This window comes from Podarcis erhardii (assembly GCF_964252035.2).
Source record: "Podarcis erhardii genome assembly, chromosome: Z".
NCBI lineage: Eukaryota > Metazoa > Chordata > Lepidosauria > Squamata > Lacertidae > Podarcis > Podarcis erhardii.
In genome coordinates this window covers 45,933,676-45,955,561 of record NC_138504.1, presented here as the reverse complement: position 1 = coordinate 45,955,561, position 21,886 = coordinate 45,933,676, and positions in this window count along the sequence as shown.

Genomic DNA, 21,886 nt, shown 5'->3' with positions numbered 1-21,886 from the left:
CCTTCAAAATATGTGGATCTTGCCAGAAAAGCAGGAGGATAACTGTAGCCAGTACAGCTTTGATTTCCACTCCTCTTTCGTTCAGAATTATTGGGAAATGTCAAAAGGATTTTAAATTGAATATATTTCATATTGACAGATGTAGATACAAGTTGCAGATGTACTAACCCCTCCAGAATGGATGACGTTTGCTTAAATACAATTGTATAAGACTTGGAATTTTTATGCTCAACCTATTTTGAGTTTTTTCATTTCAAGAACAGGAAACTTCTTAAACTTTTTTTATTTTTTAGAAGAATTGGGTGAAATTTGCAGGCAAGGCCCTCCCTTCTGAGGGTGTGAATCTTGAAGGGAAAAAATGGTTTCAGTGGTGTTCCTAAAAGGCAGCTGTTGTAGTTTTTGAGTGGGAGGGGGGTTATGAATAATTTATTATCCTCTAGTGCTTTGTGGACTGTTGGTCCAAAAAATGCAGACATGAGAGAGGCGCCCTTAGGTAAGAAGCCTGCCAAATAACAAACAAATAGGTCCAGGGCTTCTGTACAACAGCTTTAAAGTTGATTTTGAAGTGGGAAGATATAAATTGGCTTTCTGGGTAAAATAATCACCTTTGATTACAAACCTGACTTGTAAGTCAATCACACACACACACACACACACACACACACACACACACCCTGCTTTCAGATCACTCTCAGCTCACTCTGTTGATTGATCTCCTTTCCCCCATCATCCTACCCTGTTGTTATCCTGTTATGGTGTTGTGGAGATATCATTTTTCTTGTAGTAGATGCTTGTTTGCAGAGGGTTTTTATGTCTGGATCACTGAGGCACCACGAAGACCTTCAGGAGTCCCTGTTTCCACTCTTGCCACCTAGCAGAGATCCTGTTTTGTCTCTGGCAAGCCAAAATTCCCTCTGAAAAATCTGAAATTGCCTTGAGTTTTATCTGAATTCAGTGCACACCACTAGGTTCTGGAGCTCAGCCTTCTGTCTGACATGCTCATCTTCCATGTGTGTCATGTATGAATGGAGAAACACACCATCATCCCCCTCCAGTCAAAAATGGTACAAATTAGACAAAAGCTAACCATAGATGAGAACTAGGCCTTTGACTTCCTTACAAAGGAACCAAATCAGAGCATTAGCCCACTAATCTCAGCTAGGAAGGTGATTATATTTTTTCCCTATTGGGTGGGTGGGTGACCTGTGGCCCTCAGGATGGTGCTGGGCACCAACCTCCTCAGCTCCAGCTTGCATGGCCTATGGCCTAGTTCAGTCTTCCTCAACCTCGGCCCTCCAGATGTTTTGAGACTACAATTCCCATCATCCCTGACCACTGGTCTTGCTAGCTAGGGATAATGGGAGCTGTAGGCGAAAAACATCTGGAGGGCTGAGGTTGAGGAAGCCTGGCCTAGTTTGATGGAAGGTACAGTCTAAAAGCATTTGGAGGGACATAGGTTCCCCAGCCAAGAACTATATACTATGCTAAGAAAATGCAAGAGCTCATCCAAGCTGCATTATTAGCAAAGACAAATAAAGCTGATGCTGTCTCTTGATAAAGATTTCCAAGGAACTGAGTCACCCTCACAGCTTTGGGGAGGGAGCTAGGCCTTAACTTGAGTGTTTTCAGATAGAATCCTAAGGATAGCTACAAACAAGAGCCCAACAAGAGCCCAACCAGCTGATGGTTCCGAGTTAAGGGCTGAATTTAATACCACAGAGTCACTGTGATTCATAAAATGCATCATGAGCTTCTGTAGCCATGAGGATGTAGCGGGGCAGGGGGACACCATACTTCCCAGGTGTAATGCTCTGGAAAAACAGCAGAAGCAAAGCAAATTTTGGCAAGCCAACTCCCTCTATAGGCACACACACCTCCATGTGCACTGACACTCACACAAACCTCTGCACACACACTCCATGCATCCAAACATATTGGGAATGCAGCAGAAGTGCATATTTTTGAGCACATGCACATATGATTAATTTTGTGTGACAATGATGCATAACACAAGGGCAATCAAGGGCAAGGGTTAACATCCAGGTCCTTGTTTCTATGATACAGAGATAATTGGGCCTTCAACAATCACAGCAAGCTGACAGTCAGCCTCTAACAAAGTGTGCAAGAGACAAAATGACACCCTGACACATCCTGCCAATGTTGTGGCCTGGCACTTCCCAGGCAGACAAATGATCACCAACCTTCTGCTGACATTTCAAATGCTTAATTGGAGATAATGCCCAACAGCTGTCAAAGAGAAACTGGACAAAGACTGACGACTAAACCCAGACTTTAGCTACTTTCAGATCCCGCTGACATAATCAAAGATATGCAAGGTTGAAAAACCAGGGCTGTGGTTTTCAAATATCAACAGTTGCAACCCTTGATTTGCAGAGGTGATGTGATTAATGCTTATTGGGAAAATTAGGAGCTGCCTTTTACCAGGAGTAAATTAGACATGGAGGAGAAGTTTGTTCAGTCTGCATTTTGAAGTAAACATGGTCCCCAGATCATGGTCCCCAAGCACAGTTCAAAGTGTTGGTGCTGACCTTTAAAGTCCTAAACGGCCTTGGCCCAGAATACCTAAAGAAGTGTCTCCACCCCCATCACTCAACCCAGACACTGAGGTCCTCTTCCGAGGGTCTTCTGCTGATTCGTTTAATGCGAGAAGCGAAGTTACACAGAAGCAGGCAAAGGTCCTTCTCGGTAGCGGCACCCTCCTTGTGGAGCACCCTCCTTTCAGATGTCAAGGAGATAAAGAACTACACAACTTTTAGAAGAAATCTGAAGGCAGCTCTGTATTGAGAAGCTTTTAATATTTGATGTTTTATTATGTTTTTATATGTGCTGTAAACTGCCCAGAGTGGCTGGGGAAACCCATACCCTCCAACATTTCTCCAATGAAAATAGGGATGTCCCATTCCATAATGATAAATTTACTATTTATACCCCACACATCTTACTGGGTTGCTCCAGCCACTCTGGGTGGATTCCAAAACATAGAAAAACACAATAAAACATTAAACATTAAAAAAAAACCTTCCCTATACACAGTTCCCTATACAGATGGCTCGGGGGTCAGATAACTATACCCTCCAATATTTATTCAGTGAAAATAGGGACATCCTAAGGAAAAGCAGGACATTCTGGGATCAAATCAGAAACTGGGACATCCCTGGAAAACAGGGACACTTGGAGGGTCTGGAAACCCAGCCAGACCTGTTCTTTATTTTGCCCAACCAAGGGTGGCAACCCCAGTCCTTACTGCCATCATGCCTCACCCCCATTTCATCCCAGTAAGTGTGTTTATATGTGTTAGAAGCCACCCCAAGCGGCTGGCACAACCCAGCCATATGCACAGGGTATAAATAATGATTATATTATATTATTATACCAAAACGTGTAATTTTAGGGATAAAATACATGCAAAATGAATACTTTAGGGAAAAGTGCACACAAAGATACCTGAAAGTGCTGCCCTCTAATGCAGTAAAACAAATCCATAGGAAATAGGATAGAATAGACATGGTTGAATGTAATTTTAATTTGGTTTAAGTATTTCTGTGATTTTAAGATCTTTTAAACTGTTTTTAAGAGTCTGTAGTACTGTGTTTCAATATTAATGTTGTGTTTCAATTGTTGTAACCTGCCCTGAGATCTTAGGGAGAAGGAAGGAAAATAAATTTTAATAATAATTATGTATGCAAAACTGACAAAAAATAGAAATAGGCTGATCTACCCACTTCTAACTTGACTATATATCCACATCTCAGTATTTTCTATTTTTACTTGTAGTGGTTCTCTGGGGTCTTGGGAAAAGGTCTGTTGCAACACCTGCCACCTCCTTCTTTTAACTGGAAAAGCCTGGAATTGAGCCTGGTCCTTTGATCTGAAAAGCATGTGCTGTGCCACTGGAATATGGCTCAGAAGGAAGCTCTGGCCTCCCACTCCATGCCCCATTGCAAATTAAAGTGTATCTAGTCAACATTTTCAGAGTACCAGCTTTGTGCATGTAACAGCAACAAATCACACATTTCACATCCAACGGGAAAAGAAACGGAACACTGAGAGGCATGTATGATGTTTTCTCATCCCATGGGTTGAACATTGTGAGAATCCAGCATTTCACAGTGAAATTGTCCATGCTGATAAGAGAAGCAACCAAGGTCAGATTCTCCCTAAACAATAATGCCTTGTTACACAAGTTGAATCTTACAAAGCATCTCTTTGGACCAACAAAACATGGAAGGGAGCTTGTTTTGCCCCAGGGCTCTGAAATCAAATTGCTGGTGATGCAGCAAGGAATCTTAGAATAGAGCTGGTCCTGCAAGCATTGAAAAAGCAATTCTATGAAGTTATGTCAGTCACCAGAAGAGGATGTGGCGTCTGCAACAGTGGCTCCATGTCATATGGCAGGAATGGGGAATCTGTGACTTTCCAGAAGTTTTTGGACCAGAACTGAAGGCCCAGCATACCTTCAGAATCACTTGAAACCTTCTATTCCAGCCGAATGGCTGAGAACATCCGGAGGAGCATTGCTAGGTGTCCTCTGGGTTACAATGGTCCAACTAGAAACTGGTCATTTAGTGTTGCTGGCCCCAATCTTCGGAATACTCCTCCAGCAGACAAATGGGAGCAGACCTACAGAGGACTCGAGGAAGGGGCTCATTTTTCACCCACCTGGTCTGCACTCAGCTGCAAATAAGCCAAGACACAAGGCCTCAGCCTCCCAAGAGGGTCACTGTTCCTTTGACACCACCATTTAGTAGGGATATGCACTGGATTCTGCCAAATCCTCAACTGAATTGGGCAAATTTAGGGGTTCAAGACAGCCAAGGATTGCTCCAGGTTGGGACAGGCTGCCAGAAGAAATCTGGGGTGTCAGGTAGGGAGGTTGCACCAACATGTTCACTGCAGAGATTGTATGAACCCTCTGATCACCAATTGGCCAGTGGAGGATTTGATCCTGCAGGCTGCTCTTTTATAAGCACCTTCCTCACAGGGAAGGTACTTGTGAATCAACATCTGGAATAACTGAATTCTGCTCTTGGTCAGGGAGAAGGACATGCAAAGGGATGGCACTCTGTTGAAGTCACAAGCACGAGGAAGGAAGGATAATATCTAATAAATATATTCTCTCCTAGCATCTTTTAACATCCAGACAAAGTTGTCCTCCCACCACTTTTGCAATCTGGTAAAGGTAAAGGGACGCCTGACCCCTAGGTCCAGTCGTGGCCGACTCTGGGGTTGTGACGCTCATCTTGCTTTATTGGGCGAGGGAGCCGGTGTCCAGCTTCCGGGTCATGTGGCCAGCATGACTAAGCCACTTCTGGCGAACCAGAGCAGCACACAGAAATGCCGTTTACCTTCCCGCTGGAGTGGTACCTATTTATCTACTTGCACTTTGATGTCTTTCAAACTGCTAGGTTGGCAGGAACAGGGATTGAGCAACGGGAGCTCACCCCATCATGGGGATTCAAACCGCCGACCTTCTGATCAGCAAGCCCTAGGCTCTGTGGTTTAACCCACAGTACCACCCGCGTCCCTTGCAACCTGGACCCAGGGCTATTTTGATCTGTGGTGGAATCAGGCTCAGGACTGCCCAAACCAGCTCTGTGCTTCATTAATGTGTGCTTCAAGACCATGGACAGCACTGCCGTTGGGAGCAGGAAGGAACACTGTTGCTTCAGCACTGATTGCCAGAGATTTCTAGTCTGATCTGGGTGACCCAGAATAAATTTGTGTCTTCTGATTGCTGCATCCTATTAGTTACAGCAGTGGTTTTCAACCAGTGTGCCATGGCACCCTGGGGTGCCTTGAATGATAATCAGGGGTGCCACAGGCAACACTGGCCTCTGTCTCTCTTTCCTTCCCTCCCTCCTCTGATGCGCTCTCACATTTTTGCCTCCCAAAGGCTTGGGCAGCTGTTTGTTGCAGGAGCCCTGGCTACAAGCCCCCTGGTTGAATAGTGCCTCTGGGGCTGGCCAGGGAAGGCTTCCCAAGCCCCTGTGGGACAGTGTGAGGAGGCACCTCTTTGGGGGGCAGGGTGGGCAGCTCAGAGACCAGGGGTGGCAGCTGCATCTTATCTAGCTTGGTATTGTTTACACCAGTGTGCAATGACACACTGGAGTGTCTTGAAGGATGGCCAGGAGTGCCGCAGGCAACACTGTCCCTCTTTCCTTCCCTCCCTCCTCTGATGCCCTCTTGCATTTCTGCCCCCCAAAGGCTTGCACAGCTGTTTGTTGTAGCAGGTGAATGGTGCCTTTCGGACTGGCCGGGGGTGTTTCCCATGCCCCTGTGGGGTAATGTGAGGAGGCCCCTCTCTTTGGGGTGGGCAGCTCAGAGACCAGGGGTGGCAGCTGCGGCTGACCAGAGGACTCCCAAGGAGAGAGGAGAGAAGAGGAGGCTGAGGGAACACTCCACAAGGGAGCCATGGACTCAAAAAGGTTGAAAACCTCTGAGTTACAGAGACAGTATTATGCAGGCTCTAGTTCCCTTTTTAAGTGGAAATGCTTTTGGCTGTGTGCATTTGGTTGGTGGATGCTCTGTAAGGCTTTCTTGATCTTCCAAAAAAGAGCATTCCATTTCTAAGGGTCCCTGGGTAAAGGTGCTCCAGAACTACTGCAGCTCAAGGCCCATGGAGTCATGATCCAATGCCATGGCATTGGTAGAGCACCTGCTTTGCATGCAGAAGGTTTCACTACCATCTATCACCAGGTAGGACTGGGAAGGACCCCCATGTGAAACCTTGGAGGGCCGCTGCCAGTCAGGGTACACAAGCATGCTAGATGGACCAATGGTTTAAATCAGTTTAAAACCACTTACTATGTTCCTATGACACGGGCAGTGAAAGTGAGATGGAACATTTTCAGAACTGCTTTAGTTTGTGATGCTGTTGTTTAATCCTGCAGTTTTGCATATTTGATTGTTTACTTAGATTTTTATTTCCTATTTGCTTGTAAGCCACCATGGAAATGTTCTTCATTTAAGGGTGGTACATAAACTAGGAAGGAAGGAAGTAGTCCATGGTCAAGGCCCCCTCTTGTGTATACAGCAGAGACATGGAACCTCAGGCCAAATACAACCCTCCAAGGTTTTATATGTGACCCCCAAGAAGTATGTCTAGAAACTGGCCTGCTGTACAAAGATAAAAACTACATTTGCTTTTTTTGCTCACATTTGTCTCTGATTTCAACCACCATTGGCATGTGCCCCCTGCCCAATATTTCCCTGAAGGGAATGTAACCCTCAGGCTGTACAAAGTCCCCCACCCCTAATCTACAACTTAACACTAAACTCAAAATATGGCTAGGAGATAAACTGCCCTTTGATTCAGACCTTAACTCCTGCATCATGGTGAACAGGAACTCTTAGCCTGTGAAAGAGAATGGCATGGGTGGTCCAAGGCTTAAATCTGTCCACCCTACTGCCTGAATCCTCTTCGCTTCTTGCCCTTCAAATCACAGAATAAAGCCATGTCACAGATCTCATTTGCCATGTGCTTCCATGCCCACAATGTCCATTCAAAGAGAAGGAGTCTAAGTGTCACTACCAATCGATGTCCATGTTAGCCACCAGCCCTGCTGCCCCACTCATTAGAAACAATTTACATGCTGCACATCAGTGTGACAGCTCTAGCGAGGGATTTGTTTAGCTAATTTAGAGTAATGGAGAAGAGAAATTAATCACATTAACACTGATGCTCCCTGGCACAGTAAGGCGAAGGCTACACACCATGGCATGCACCTGTCATTTCTGACTCCTGTGCCACCCCTTCCCAGATCTCTGTGCCTCTCTGCCCCTGAGCAGGGAGTTTAGTGCTATAATCACAGGCCCGGGATATCAGGACAGGAGCTGTCAGCAAAGAGGAAAAGGGAACACAAGTGCTCACAGCAAGGTTAAAGCACACAGGCTTATCCTTTCGAAGTACTCCAGAGTGCTGATGTGTCTGAAACAAAGGAGCAAGGGAAGCAATGGAGGCTCCAGCAATTGGGACAGAGCAGCAGTCGTGAGCTTCGGGGGTGGCTTTCATCTAAGAAAACAAACCCACAGCTTTCTGTAATGTGACCTCAGGCCACTTCTTTATTAATCATTCATTATGTCAGTAACAATGGGATGCAGGAAGCCACTGTATACAGCCCCACCAAAACCCCTCATTTATGTGAAAGGCATGGCAGGAGTTTGCCCAAAGATGCAGAAGGCATAAAACAATGGCATCAGAGGTTGGAGATCCAATTATCCCATCTCCAACTGGAGCTGGTCAGGACTTTTAAAACTCGTTCTTTAAAAAGAAGAAAGTGACATGACACCAAAGGAAACTCAATCCTGCTACCTGTGTTGTTTCATAGAAGTTAAGGGAAAATATATATATTTGCACATACTGTATGTTGCACAATTTATTTTGCATTATGTGGTCATGCACAAAGTGCACAGAATTGTTGGCTCTTAGTGGGTGACTGGGACACCATCTAATCCAACCCCTGATTGTTGTGAAATATCAAAAATGAAAGCATCCCTGAAAAATGGCTTCCCTCTGTGGGGTAGAGCATCTGGTTTGCATGGATAATGTCCCAGGTTCAGTTCCCAGCATCTCCAGGTAAGACTGGGAGACGCTGCCCCAAAGCTGGGATAGAAGCTGCCAGTCAATGCTGAGCTAGAGGGGCCAATAGTGTGGTTCACTAGGAGACAGCTCCCTGTGTTGCTATGGTTGAAGGCTACCAGTGAGGGAGAGTCAGCCAACACAAGTAATTAGTTGCATTGTCTCTGTCAGTGAAATCCAACACCAATTGACTTAGACCTCCTATCTGAGATCAGTTTTAACTGAAGATAGAAGAGATTGAACTTGGAACCTTCTGCTTGCAAATGATGTGTTCCACCACAGAGCTATGGTGCCACTGTATACATTTTCTTGGGGGAAATCCCTCCGTTCAGTTGCAGCTGGTGAACTGGTGGGGCAGAAGATTGGGAAGTCTACAGTAGTTGGAGTCACAGTAAATGACAGGCAGAGTTATTCAGGTTTTGCCTCCATCTTCCTCCCAATGTTCTCTGAATGCCCAAGTCATATACCACAACTTTTTAGCACCCCTCATTTTTGGAATTTGTAAGTTGAAAAATTCAACAGTAATTCAACTCCCTACTAAGGGAGCGTAAATCCCCCAAAAGTGGGTGATGGAGACTGGGCATTCTCAGTGGCCCAAGAATACTGATTGACATTGAGTAGCAGGGTGGGAAATGTGGTATGGAGTTGCCTGAACCCTGGAAAGGAACATCTCACAGTGCAACACTTTGTTGTAAGGCCCACTCATAGTAAAAATAATAATAATGTAAGCACAGGTGTACAAGTGCGGAGTACTATTAGTAAATTATATGAAGCCCTTTACAACTTGGGAATAGTTTACCTACTGAGATCACTTTATTCCATATACATCCACTCAACCACATTGATCGACAGAACTGGCTGTGTTAAAGACGCCTCATGCCACCTGTTCTGCATTTGTAAGAACTCAATATTTCAGTGTAGTAGCACCTGTACTTTGGAACTCCCCGCCTAGTGATATCAGGCAGGCACCTTCTCTGTACTCTTATAGCACCTGATAAAAACAGTTTTTTATAGCCAAGCCTACTGTGATATGTAAAATGTTGGTGGGTGTTTTTATCTGTTTTCAGCTTATTGTTGTTTTTCTGTTTCAAATTTTTGTTGTTAATTCTTCTTTATTGAACATTTTATAACTGGACTCATCCACTTCAGCCCCGACTGGGCTAGGCGAGCTGGGTAGCACTTCCAGAGACCACCTTCTGGACAGGAACAGGTCAAAGTGCTGTGGACTCACAGCTTAGAGTTGTGAGCACCGGATTCACTTCCACAAGAAGACAGTCGTCGCACAGCAGAGTATAGCAGAGTCTAGCAGAGCATATACGACTCGGAGAGCAGCTCTGTAGAATATCTTCTTTATTCCATATACATATACATATACTATTATACACAACTATATACAGAGCTAAATAGGTCTAAGCATAAATGAATGCTGCACTGCACTGAGTGTCTGCAGCTGCTCTTAGCAGCAACCTTATCTATACACACAATCTCTACCACTCAGTCTCTCTCTCTCCGACACACTGACTGACTGACTCTTTGATGTGGTGCTGGAGCAGAATAAGTAGAGAGCAGAACACTGCCCCTCCTCTCTGGAGAATCAGCAGACTCATCAGGAGATTCTTGGATATGGGAGGGGTGAAATCTCCTCATATTATCCCCCTCAACTGTCACCTGTCATCAGCCATTTTAGCAGGATGTGGCACTGGAAAAGATGGGAGAGAGAACTAATTCCATCAGCTCTTTCAGGCTCCTCTTGTCTTAGAGCTATTTTCATACCAGCTGGTCATTATAAACACCATTTACAGTAACTTCAAGAATGTGTATATGAGTTTGTGTTTTTCCTCTTCTCTTCTCTCCCCTTTCCCTTTCTTTTCACTTTTGTGCCATGTCTTTGTATATTGTAAACATTTAGGCAGGGACTACCTTGTTTTAATAGATTGTAATTAAGCTTCTCTGAGAGGCTTTCTGTCTGATGAGGAGGTTACAAATGATTTTTATTAACACTGTTTAACAAAGTGAGCAAATGAGGAGAGTGTGACTGGTTGCTTTGCACTAAACCTTGGTTAAAATTTGGTAGTGCCACCTTGGGCTAGATAAAATGGCTTTGGGGCCCCATCTGACTCAAGTGAGACCTCTAATTTAAATAAACAATTGAACAAACTTAAAACACCAACACTTTTCTCAGACATGAGAACAAGACAGAAGGTTGGAAATGATTTTTCATTAGCATATTTTGATCATTTCTCATTCATTTTCACAGACGTTCAAATGAAATACTCTCTTTAAAAAAAAAAAAAACATGGCATGCAAATGAGAACAACAGCTCCTTCTTCTTAACAATTCATTATCTCTTGATAATATTTGTAAGTAGCTTCTTAGGGGGGAAAAGAAGCAACAACAAGACTTCATAGACATTAATTCAGAAGGAGGTTAATTTCCCACCAGGGAATACGACTATCGAAGGGGAATCATCAAAGTTAGAATACATTAATGCACTTCTTTAGCCTACATGTTGGGGTCTTTTCCCTATTCACTATCAAGGATATCACTCAAACAAATGTTGTCAGTGTTAAAAGACAGCGTATTAAGGGGGAGGGGAGATGGGAATTAAGTTGAACAAAATCCACAATTACTGGAGGTTTTCTGTAGTAGCAGTGTTGCATTAGAAAGCAAAAGAGCACTTTTAGGCTAATGTACGTGCTCTAACTCACATGATGGAGGCCTCTATGGATTATACCACTTCATAAGAATATAAGGCTATGCTGGGAGTTTTCTGTGTGTTTCTTGTCAAGATCAGTCCAGCAGCTGCATTCCTCAACCAAGGACAGAGTTTGCTGAAACAAAATGCTCTTGCAAACTTCAAATTGGATTTTTTCCTCTTTTTTCTTTTTAATTATGAATTTGTTAACAAATAAACTAAAATGTACATACATGATAAAAAGAAAGAAAACAAAGAATAAAAAATTTAAACAAGTGACACAGCCTGGAAGGACAAAGATACAGCATTGCTCCAAAGGGATAATAAAGTATTAACTCGTGCTGTTGTTGTTGTTTAGTCGTGTCTGACTTTTCGTGACCCCATGGACCAGAGCACACCAGGCACTCCTGTCTTCCACTGCCTCCCGCAGTTTGGTCAAACTCATGCTGGTAGCTTCGAGAACACTATCCAACCATCTCATTCTCTGTCGTCCCCTTCTCCTTGTGCCCTCCATCTTTCCCAACATCATGGTCTTTTCCAGGGAGTCTTCTCTTCTCATCAGGTGGTCAAAGTATTGGAGCCTCAGCGTCTCGATCTGTCCTTCCAGTGAGCACTCAGGGCTGATTTCCTTGAGAATGGATAGGTTTGATCTCCTTGCAGTCCATGAGTCTCCTCCTGCACCATAATTAACTCATACAAACATTATTATTATTATTAACAAATAATAAAGATTTGTGAGGAGTTTGCCTCGGTCTTCGATGGATGCCTTGGTTGCTACACAGACCTGCCAGTCTCATTTCACCTGGATCCTGCTGTCACCCCCATCTGCATGAAGGCCCTGTGGGTTCCCTTCACGCGAAAGGCAAAGATTGATGCAGAGCTGGGCCACTTCATTGGATAAGGGGTCCTCGAGCCAGTCTCCCATGTCTGCTGGGAAACTCCGATTGTCACACCCCCCTCAAGGCCAATGGGGATGTATGAATCTGCGCAGACTACAAGTGCACGCTGAGCAAGGCACTGCAGAACATGCGTACCCTGTTCCTGTCGTTAGCCAACTCCTGGCATCCCTGGCCGGCAGAAAGGTCTTCACGAAGCTTGAGCATGAGCTGGCAGAAGCATACCAGCAGCTACCTGTGGATGATGCACAAACAATCATGACCCATCAAGGGGCTTTCTGGGACAAGCACCTCCAGTTTGGCATCAGCATTGCCCAGAGCATATTCCAGGGCTTGATGGAGAGCACCCTGAAGGGCCTTCCTGGGGTCATCCCAGATTTTGATGATGTCCTGATCACCGGAAGCACCATAATGCCAGCCAGAGCCTTCACACCAGATGACCCCATGTATGTTAGGAATTCTGGGGAGGGTCCTGTCTGGGTCCCAGTGGCAGTCACCAAGGTAACTGGACCTGCCTCCTACCAAGTAGCCATGCCAGATGGCCAGACCCTCCACTGCCACGTGGACCGAATGTGGCGTCGTGTTGGCGATTCAATCACACCAGCTAGCAATCAGTTGGGTGACCCTTCCAGGGGTCCCCTGGAAGACACTGCACCAGAGACTGGTTCCACTGGTCCCATGGCTCTGGCGGATGTGGACCAGCAACTGCTGACATTGAGAAAGACATTTGGGCACCAGCATCACCTTCTGCACTGCCACCAGTGCCTGCCAGAACTCCAACAACCCCAAGCACTGGACCGTGGCACTCACAGTGGACATAGGCTTGCTCCCGCCACCTCCAGGACTACATTTGCTCTTAGTGAAGAGTTATGTATGCAGGCACTGAAGGCCAAAGCCAGGCTGTGCAGGCCTAGGCCTTCAGACCTCCTGTAACTCAGTAGCTTCATCTGTATAACAAAAGACAGAGAGGATTCTAAAATCCTCCAATGACATTGCTAGTAGCTGGCAGGCAGCCAATCCCTGCTGAGATAGGTCCAGTGTTCTGATTCACTAATTGCAGCATTAAGACAACCTATCACAGATGGTGTGTGTGTTTTACCTTGGCCGGCTTGAGGTATATATACTGGGCCAAGTGCATCAGTCTGTTGTTCTTGTTCCTGATGTTCCAATAAATCCTTTTTGAGCTGGATCATGCCTGAACCCACCTACACTTCAATAAATAGCAGCAACATCATTTTGTGATACGTATTTTTTTTAAAAAAAGCTCTCATGAAAATTCATCAGCATTTTAGTTTGGTTTCCTTTGAATTGTTTCTATGCAATTTATCCTAATACAGTGGTACCTTGGTTCCTGAATGTCTTAGTTGTTGAACAAATTGGCTCCCGGATGCCGCAAACCTGGAAGTAAGTGTTCCGGTTTGTGAATGTTTTTTGGAAGCTGAACATCTGACGTGGCTTCTGGTTGAGTGCAGGAAGCTCCTACAGCCAATCAGAAGCTGCGCTTTGGTTTCCGAATGGTTTCAGGAGTCAAACAGACTCCCAGAACAGATTAAGTTCGAGAACCAAGGTACCACTGTATTTTTCTGAAGCAATTTGCCCCAATATAATGCATTTTGTATGTTATTTTCACCAATATGTGCATTTTTGTGCAAACTTTACCCTAGTGTATAAATTTTTGTACTGAAGACCTGTGCTACAAAGTTCAGAGAAATGCATTTTGATGGATGGGTATTGTGATGGGATAGTGAGCTGCTTGTGCGTAAAAGCTTGATCCCTCTGGGGTTTGGCTGGTCATCCAAACCGATGCACTAACGGAGCCCCCAAAGCATGACTCCGTCAGTCGCTGGTAGAATCTGACAGTGGGCGTCTACGGAATTTACGCCAACATAAAAGCTCTTTGACAGACATGCGCTTTCGAGACTCTCTGCGTGACAGTTTCCGGCGAAGGGTGGGCGTTCCCAACGGGGGTCCCGTTACCTCTCCACTACTCTCACTGGAAGCATCCCAGAGCCTCCCCTCCGCTGTGACTCCTGCACTCCCCCTGCTGGTTCCCTCTTCTGCTGCAGATTCTCTCCTATTCTCCTGGAGCCTGTCCACCACCTGTCTCTCCGATGGCAGTTCCCTGACATCCACCTCCCCCCCAGGGCCCCCTTCACCCCCTCCCGCCTCCTCTCCCACTGGCGGTGAGGGCGGAAAGCCCCTGAAGGAACTCTCCTCGTCGTCCGAGGATTCTAACACTTCTAGCCACGGCGTACCGTCTCTCTCCCCGTATTCCTCTTCTTCGTCGGAGTCGGCTTCTTCACCCACCCCTGACTCTGGGAACCCTTCAAACTCTCCTTCCTCATCGGTGGTCCCAAAGTGTTCCCTTCTAAATCGAGCCACGGGTTGCGGTTTTCTTGGGAAACGCTGATGAAATGTTTCTATTAAAACCTCGTCATTGACTACCTCTGCTGGTACCCAAGTGTTTTCCGACTCTGCTTCCCCCTCCCATTCTACCAGATATTCCACCTGATTCCCCTTCCACCTGGAATCAATGATTCCTGCCACATTCATGTCGCGCTCTCTCTCTTCTATCACGGGCGTTTGGGTGGCCTCTCTCTCACGCTCCCCCCACTCGCGTCCCTCTCGGTACGGCGACAGTAATGACCTGTGAAATACTGGGTGTAATTTCATGTGACTGGGCAGCCTGAGTTTGAATGCCACTGGGTTGACCTGCTGTATGACCTCAAAGGGTCCCAATCTTTTGGGCCTCAATTTCTTACTCCCGCCCTTGAACGGTAGCCCTTGGGTGGACAACCACACCCGGTCCCCCACCCTTATAGTTTCACCTTCCCTCCTATTTCTGTCTGCTTGCTTCTTATATTCTTCCTTGGCTTTCTCTAAGTTAAGTTGAAGCTGACGGTGGATCGCCTCCATCTCTTCAAAAAAATATTCCGCCGCCGGCACGCTCCACCTCTCCCCTCCCTCTCCTGGGAATGCCCGGGGGTGACACCCATAATTTGCCAGGAAGGGACTAATCCCTGTGGACACGTTCTCCGCGTTGTTGTAGGCAAATTCTGCTAGAGGTAACTTATCCACCCAATCATTTTCTCTGTCTTTTACATAACACCTCAGGTATTGTTGTAAAACCCCATTTGCCCTTTCCGCTTGCCCATTGGTTTCTGGGTGCCGGGCAGTTGAGAAATTGAGTTCTACGTGCAGTAAGCTCATAAGTTTCCTCCAGAACCTGGAAGTAAATTGTTTCCCTCTGTCGCTGACCACCCTCAAGGGGGCGCCATGCAACTTGAAAATATGTTCTACAAACAACTTGGCGGTTTCCTCCGCTGTGACTGCATGTGAACAAGCTATAAAATGACACATCTTGGTTAATTGATCTACCACCACCATGACAGCTGTTTTGCCTTTGGATTTTGGCAGGTCCATCATAAAATCTATGGATACTGCCTCCCATGGCCTTTCGGGCGTGGGTAAGGGTTGTAATAGCCCCGCTGGCGCCACCCTCTCTCCTTTCGCTCGCTGGCACCTGTCGCAACCCCTGACATATTCCCGTATGTCCTCCCTCACCTTGGGCCACCAAAACTCCCTGGTAACCAACCACATGGTTTTGTGCTGTCCAAAATGTCCCGCTGTGGGGCTGTCATGCAACTGCTTGAGTACTCTGCCCCTCAGTTCCCCGTCGGGTATGTACAGTGCCCCTTTGTAATACAACGCCCCGTTCTTTTCTTCGAACCCCCCTGTGTTCTCCTCTGTCCTCCGGAGCTCTCTGAGTTTCTCTTGGGCGTATTCATCGTTCTCCGTACCCTCTATTAGTTCCCTCTGCCCCACCAATGCCGCCCCACACACCCAGCGGTCTTCAGGGATTACATGCCTTGCCTCAGGCGCTCCCTCCCCCTCTAAGTACTCAGGTTTCCTGGAAAGAGCGTCCGCCCTCACGTTCTCGGAGCCGGGCACGTAACGAATCTCAAAGTGGAATTTGGAGAACTCCTGGGCCCATCTCACTTGTCTCTGGTTCAGCACTCGGGCTGTTCTCCAGTATTCCAGATTTTTGTGGTCAGTTCGGACTTGAACCTTGTGCTGCGCCCCAATCAGCAAGTGCCGCCATTTCCGGAATGCTTCATGAATGGCGAGCAGTTCTCGGTCGTACACTGTGTAGTTCCTCTCTGATTTGTTCAACTTCCGCGAGAAGAATGCACACGGTCTCCATTCAGACGTATCTTTTCCCGGCTGGAGAAGAACGGCCCCCACCGCTCGGTCTGACGCGTCAGTCTCCACTCTAATTGGTTGTTGTAGATCCACGTGCAAGAGTTGCTCTTCCGACGCAAACGCCTGCTTTAAGCGTTCGAACGCTTGCTGCACTTCTCCCGTCCAGACAAATTTCTTTTTGCTACTAAGACAATCCGTGATGGGCGCTGTTAAATGGGCAAAGTTTTTGATGAACTTCCTATAGAAGTTTCCGAAGCCCAGGAACCTTTGCACGTCCTTCTTGGTCTTTGGTGTTTTCCATTCCAGTACCGCTTGAACCTTGCTGGGATCCATGGCCAATCCCTTGTCAGACAACCGGTACCCCAGGAATTCCACCTCCTTGGTATGAAACTGACACTTCTCCAGTTTCACCCACAGCCGGTTTTCTCGTAGCTTGCTCAGTACCTCTCTTACATCTCGCACATGCTGCTCCTCATTGTCTGAGTACACCAGGACGTCATCTAAGAACGCTACGCAGTTCTTGTAGAGCAGTGGCCCCAGGACGTGATTCATGAATGATTGAAAACAGGCGGAGCCCCCTTGTAATCCGAAAGGCATAACGGTGTACTCAAAGGCCCCCAAGGGGGTGAACATAGTGGTCTTCCACTCATCCCCCTTTCTCACACGTATCAAGTTATATGCCCCCCTAAGGTCCAGCTTGGTAAAAATTTTCCCTTTTCTCACCCGTGTTAGAATGTCATCAATTCTGGGCATAGGGAAAGTCACTGGTTCTGACACTGCATTTAGGGCCCTGAAATCACATACAAGCCTGGGCTTGCCCGTGTTTTTTTTTGTCCACAAAGAACACTGGGCTGCCCCCCACCGCTCGTGACTCTCTGATGAAACCTCGCTTGAGATTCTTGTCAATGAACTCCCTTAACTCCTGCATCTCACTGTCTGACATTGCATACAGCTTGCCCACTGGCAATTGTGCTCCTGGGAGTAAGGTAATTTGACAATCAAAGGGTCTGTGTGGGGGCAGTTTATCTGCTTCTTTTTCGCTGAATACGTCAAGCAAGTCAGCGTATTGTGGTGGCACCCTCCCCTTGTCCATCACTTCCATCCCTGCTAGAGTGCCCCTGGCGCCTGCCTGAGCCTCTCCCTCCTTGCAGTGTTCTAGGCAATGTGCTGATCCAAAGGAAACCACTCTCTGATGCCAGCCTACTAGCGGATCGTGTAGCGCCAGCCAGCTCATACCCAAGATAATAGGAGCTCCTCCCAAGGTGGCTACGTTAAACGCTATCAGTTCGGTGTGTCGTGCCACCCTCATTATCATTGGTACAGTCTGTTGGCTCACTTCTCCTCCCAACAGCTCCCTCCCATCAATCGTGGTAACCTGCAAAGGCTTACTCAATGGGATAGTCTGTATTTGGTGTGCAGCTGCAAACTCTTTGCTCATGAAATTACATGAGCTACCTGAATCCAATAGCGCCTTTATCTTCAGTGGGTGTCCGTTTGCCAGTTCCAGCAACACCTCTATCACAAGCGCTGGTCTTGGAGGTTCCGGCGTGGGCACATTCATTACTCCCTGGCCTGGCTGCTGTGCCCTGATGTTGGCAACCAGGCGTTGGCTTTTACTGGCTCCGTGATTTCTTCTTCCTCCTTCCCCCCAACAGTTCCCGCCATCCCTTGCCATTCCTTCCTTTGCGGACAGACTCTGGCAAAGTGACCTGGCTGTTGGCAGAGATAGCATCTCTTGCCGCTCTTTCCCTCCTTCTTCCGCCCTTCACTGGTGTTTGAAACTGCGCGCGCGCGCGCTGTTCCAAGTTCCATCGGCTCTGCTGGCGGGAAAGGCTGCTCCGGAATCTCTGGAATGCGGAAGTCCTTCCAACGTTCCCCCTTTCCTTCCCGCTTTTCCATAGCTCTAGCTTCCTGGCGTGCCCCAATGGACAGCGCTGATTTAGTCAGCTGATCCATAGACTCCGCCCTAGGCGCCCGGGAAAGTTCATCTTTCACTGCCGGAGAGAGACCTTCTTCAAACAGCATTTGAATAGGTTCACTAGCAAGGTCCCACCCAAGTCTATGAATCAGCATGGTGAACTCAGTCCAGTACTCACGTACAGATCGGCTCCCCTGTTTACACGCCATTAACTGCCTGCGCACCACTCCCTGCTCGATCTCGCTGGAAAACATCAAGTCCATGGCGCGGAAAAACTTCATTGTGTCCTTTAAGATTTCATTATTGGCTGCCATCAGGGGCCGAACCCAGTCCCTCGCCCCTCCCTCTAGATGGCCAATCACGTACGCCACTCTAGAGTTCTCGTCGGGGAAGTCATCAAACAGTAGATTGAGAGCATATTGCATCTCTGTCCTAAAGGCTTGATAGTTCCGGGGATCCCCCCCAAATTTCTGCACCAGTCCAGGCACCCGTCTGGCAAGTGGGGTGGTCTTCCCCTTATCTGCATCTTGAGCCCTCCTCTCCTCGAGCCTCGCCGTTTGCAGTGCCAGCTGGACCTCCAACGCCCTGTACCTTTGTTCCAGGCTTGGATCTGCGCCAGCTCCCGCTCCTGCTCCTCCGGTTCCGGATGGTTCGCTCATGATGCCTTCTGCTTGCACAAGCTGCTTTCAAGGACTGTCAGATTGCTGTGATGGGATAGTGAGCTGCTTGTGCGTAAAAGCTTGATCCCTCTGGGGTTTGGCTGGTCATCCAAACCAATGCACTAACGGAGCCCCCAAAGCATGACTCCGTCAGTCGCTGGTAGAATCTGACAGTGGGCGTCTACGGAATTTACGCCAACATAAAAGCTCTTTGACAGACATGCGCTTTCGAGACTCTCTGCGTGACAGTTTCCGGCGAAGGGTGGGCGTTCCCAACGGGGGTCCCGTTACCTCTCCACTACTCTCACTGGAAGCATCCCAGAGCCTCCCCTCCGCTGTGACTCCTGCACTCCCCCTGCTGGTTCCCTCTTCTGCTGCAGATTCTCTCCTATTCTCCTGGAGCCTGTCCACCACCTGTCTCTCCGATGGCAGTTCCCTGACAGGTATGCTGTGGCTCACATGATGTTTTGGAAAGTGTGAATTGGGGAGGTCTGCCTTGAAATGCAAACTGAATCAAATTTCTGCCCCATCCCTAGTTTTGGGGACACTGAAGATAGGGTCTGCCCACTTCCTTTTACATACTTTATGCTCACACATATTCTTTTCAATGCATAAAGGACTTGACCATTCCTAGCCATTGGCTCAGTGACAACCATTGTGGAGTTTCCACTGACAATCCTGACAAGCACAACATCTGCCCACCTGACAGGTAAGGGAACAAAAACCACAAGGAAACAGGCAGCAGGGTGATAAATTTTCGGTCTTGACCCTTTTATGTAAGCACATGATTTCTCTTGCAATGATTGGAAGAATAAGCATAATAATAATAATAATAATAATAATAATAATAATAATGTACCCAGCCATGCAGGAGGGAGGGAGTGCACACTTTAAAAGAGATGAATCAAGCAAAAGAGAACTGGGATAAACAGCATCAGAAAGAGGAGAAATAAATCCAGAGAGGTTGTGAATTCACAGCATGGGTTACAGTGGTGTGGGGGTGGGGTCGAGAAGGAGGCTGAAGCAAAGCTGCGGAAATGAGCTGAGTCCCTTTTCAGCTGCCATGCAACTTTCTGACAGTCGCAACATTGCCTCTGGCTGTGGAATCTGCCTCCATCAAGTCCTGGAGCAGCCCCGCAAGCGGCGCTTTTTCATCTTGCCCACCCCTTCCAACCCTATTTGTCCCAGACTTGAACACCCCTGCATGTGGGCAAACGCAGAAGCAAAGGCCCGATTTAATGAACCAGCCATCGGGACTTCTTGAAAACTTTTTGCAGAGTCAGAACTTTCCTAGGAACATGTGTTGACTGGAGAAATAATATACACGTATATCCTTCATTTTTCCCTACCAGAAGGGTAGAGAATGGCTTCTTTTTATGCTAAATCATGTGGGTCATTAATTTTTAAATAAAAGTATGAGATGAGTCTTTACATAACTGGTTGTTTGTCAGACTGACACTGGGCCACCCAAAATCCAAGTTATTTATTTGTCTGCTCTCTTTCCAATGAATTATAGTACAGCCAAACTTCAGTTTTCGAACGTCTCGGCTGCCAAACGTTTCATATGTTGAATGCTGAAAATCTGGAAGTGAATGCTTCCATTTTCAAACGCGCCTCGGTAGTTGAAATGCCAAGAGGCATTTCTCAGTTTCCACCATTTAACTTGCTGACAGCCCTTTGATCCTTGGGTTTCGAACGTTTCGGAAGTTGAATGGATTTCTGGAACAGATTATGTTCGAAAACCGAGGTTCTACTGTACATGTGAATAGGACCAAAGAAAGCTTCCTTATCCAGAGTTAGATCAGTCCATTGAGTTCAGTATTGCCTACACTGACTGGCAGCATCTCACTGGGGTTTGTAGGAGGGAATGCTCCCACCCATACCTGGAGATGCTGGGTATCAAACCTGGAATCATCTGAATGCAAATCAGATGTCCTACCAGTGAGCTATGGCATTTCCTGACATATCAGTAAATCACTGTGCAGAATGCATTTTGATATAACCACGTCTACAAATGCAGCTGATTTTCTCCTTTGTGCTACTTGCATGTGGGCTGGCCTTACCATTAGTTAAAGGGTGGTGATAATCTCAGATAGCAAATGTTGGGGGCAATGACAGCAGCACCTTGATTGTTTCTCCCAAGCCCTGCAGATTGAATAGTCACCCTGTTGGTGAGCAGAGCTGTGTATGCTACACAGTCTGTCCTGAACCCTTTAAATTAGACTGCTGCCATCAGGTCCAGTAAAGGATGTTGTCCTATCACCAGTGCTGAAGTAGGAGGCACTGCCAGACTACTTGACTCCTTGTGTGGGTCACAGAGCAGGCTCCATCTCCACCTTGTCCCTTGCTTCAGGCAGAAATATGTGTTGGAGTGGGTATGTGTGGGATGTGAAACACAGAGCAGTCAAGTACAACATCCCCAGAGTGGACATAAAAAGGGGATGTCTGAACCAGCAAGTTTCAGAACTTCCTGTTTCCTCCTAGGCTGGGACAGACTTTCTCTACCTGTGACCAGAGGTTGGCGTGACCTCACCTATGCAGGTAACAAAATACCTCAGCGGAGGCCGCCATTTCTCTCTCTGACTACATTCATCGAAGAAGCAACATCTGCTTCCAGCCAAGAGAGGACAAAGGGACTATCTCTTTATGGGATAGATTCCAGGTATATTACTTTTGTAACTTAAGTCTGCCTTCTTAGATCCATCTGTGAACAGAATGAGTGAGTGAGTAAACTCTTCTTATACTTTTATGGAAGACTGTGTCGTGTCTATTTCTTTTATGAGGGACTAAAGGGGAAATTACCAGGTGACTTATTTTAGAGGCTTTAGCGAGCATGAGCAAACACATCCTCTGTACAAGTTTAAAAAGGGGAAGGTTACTCTGCTAAATCGTAGAACTTGTTAACACAAGTTGGAA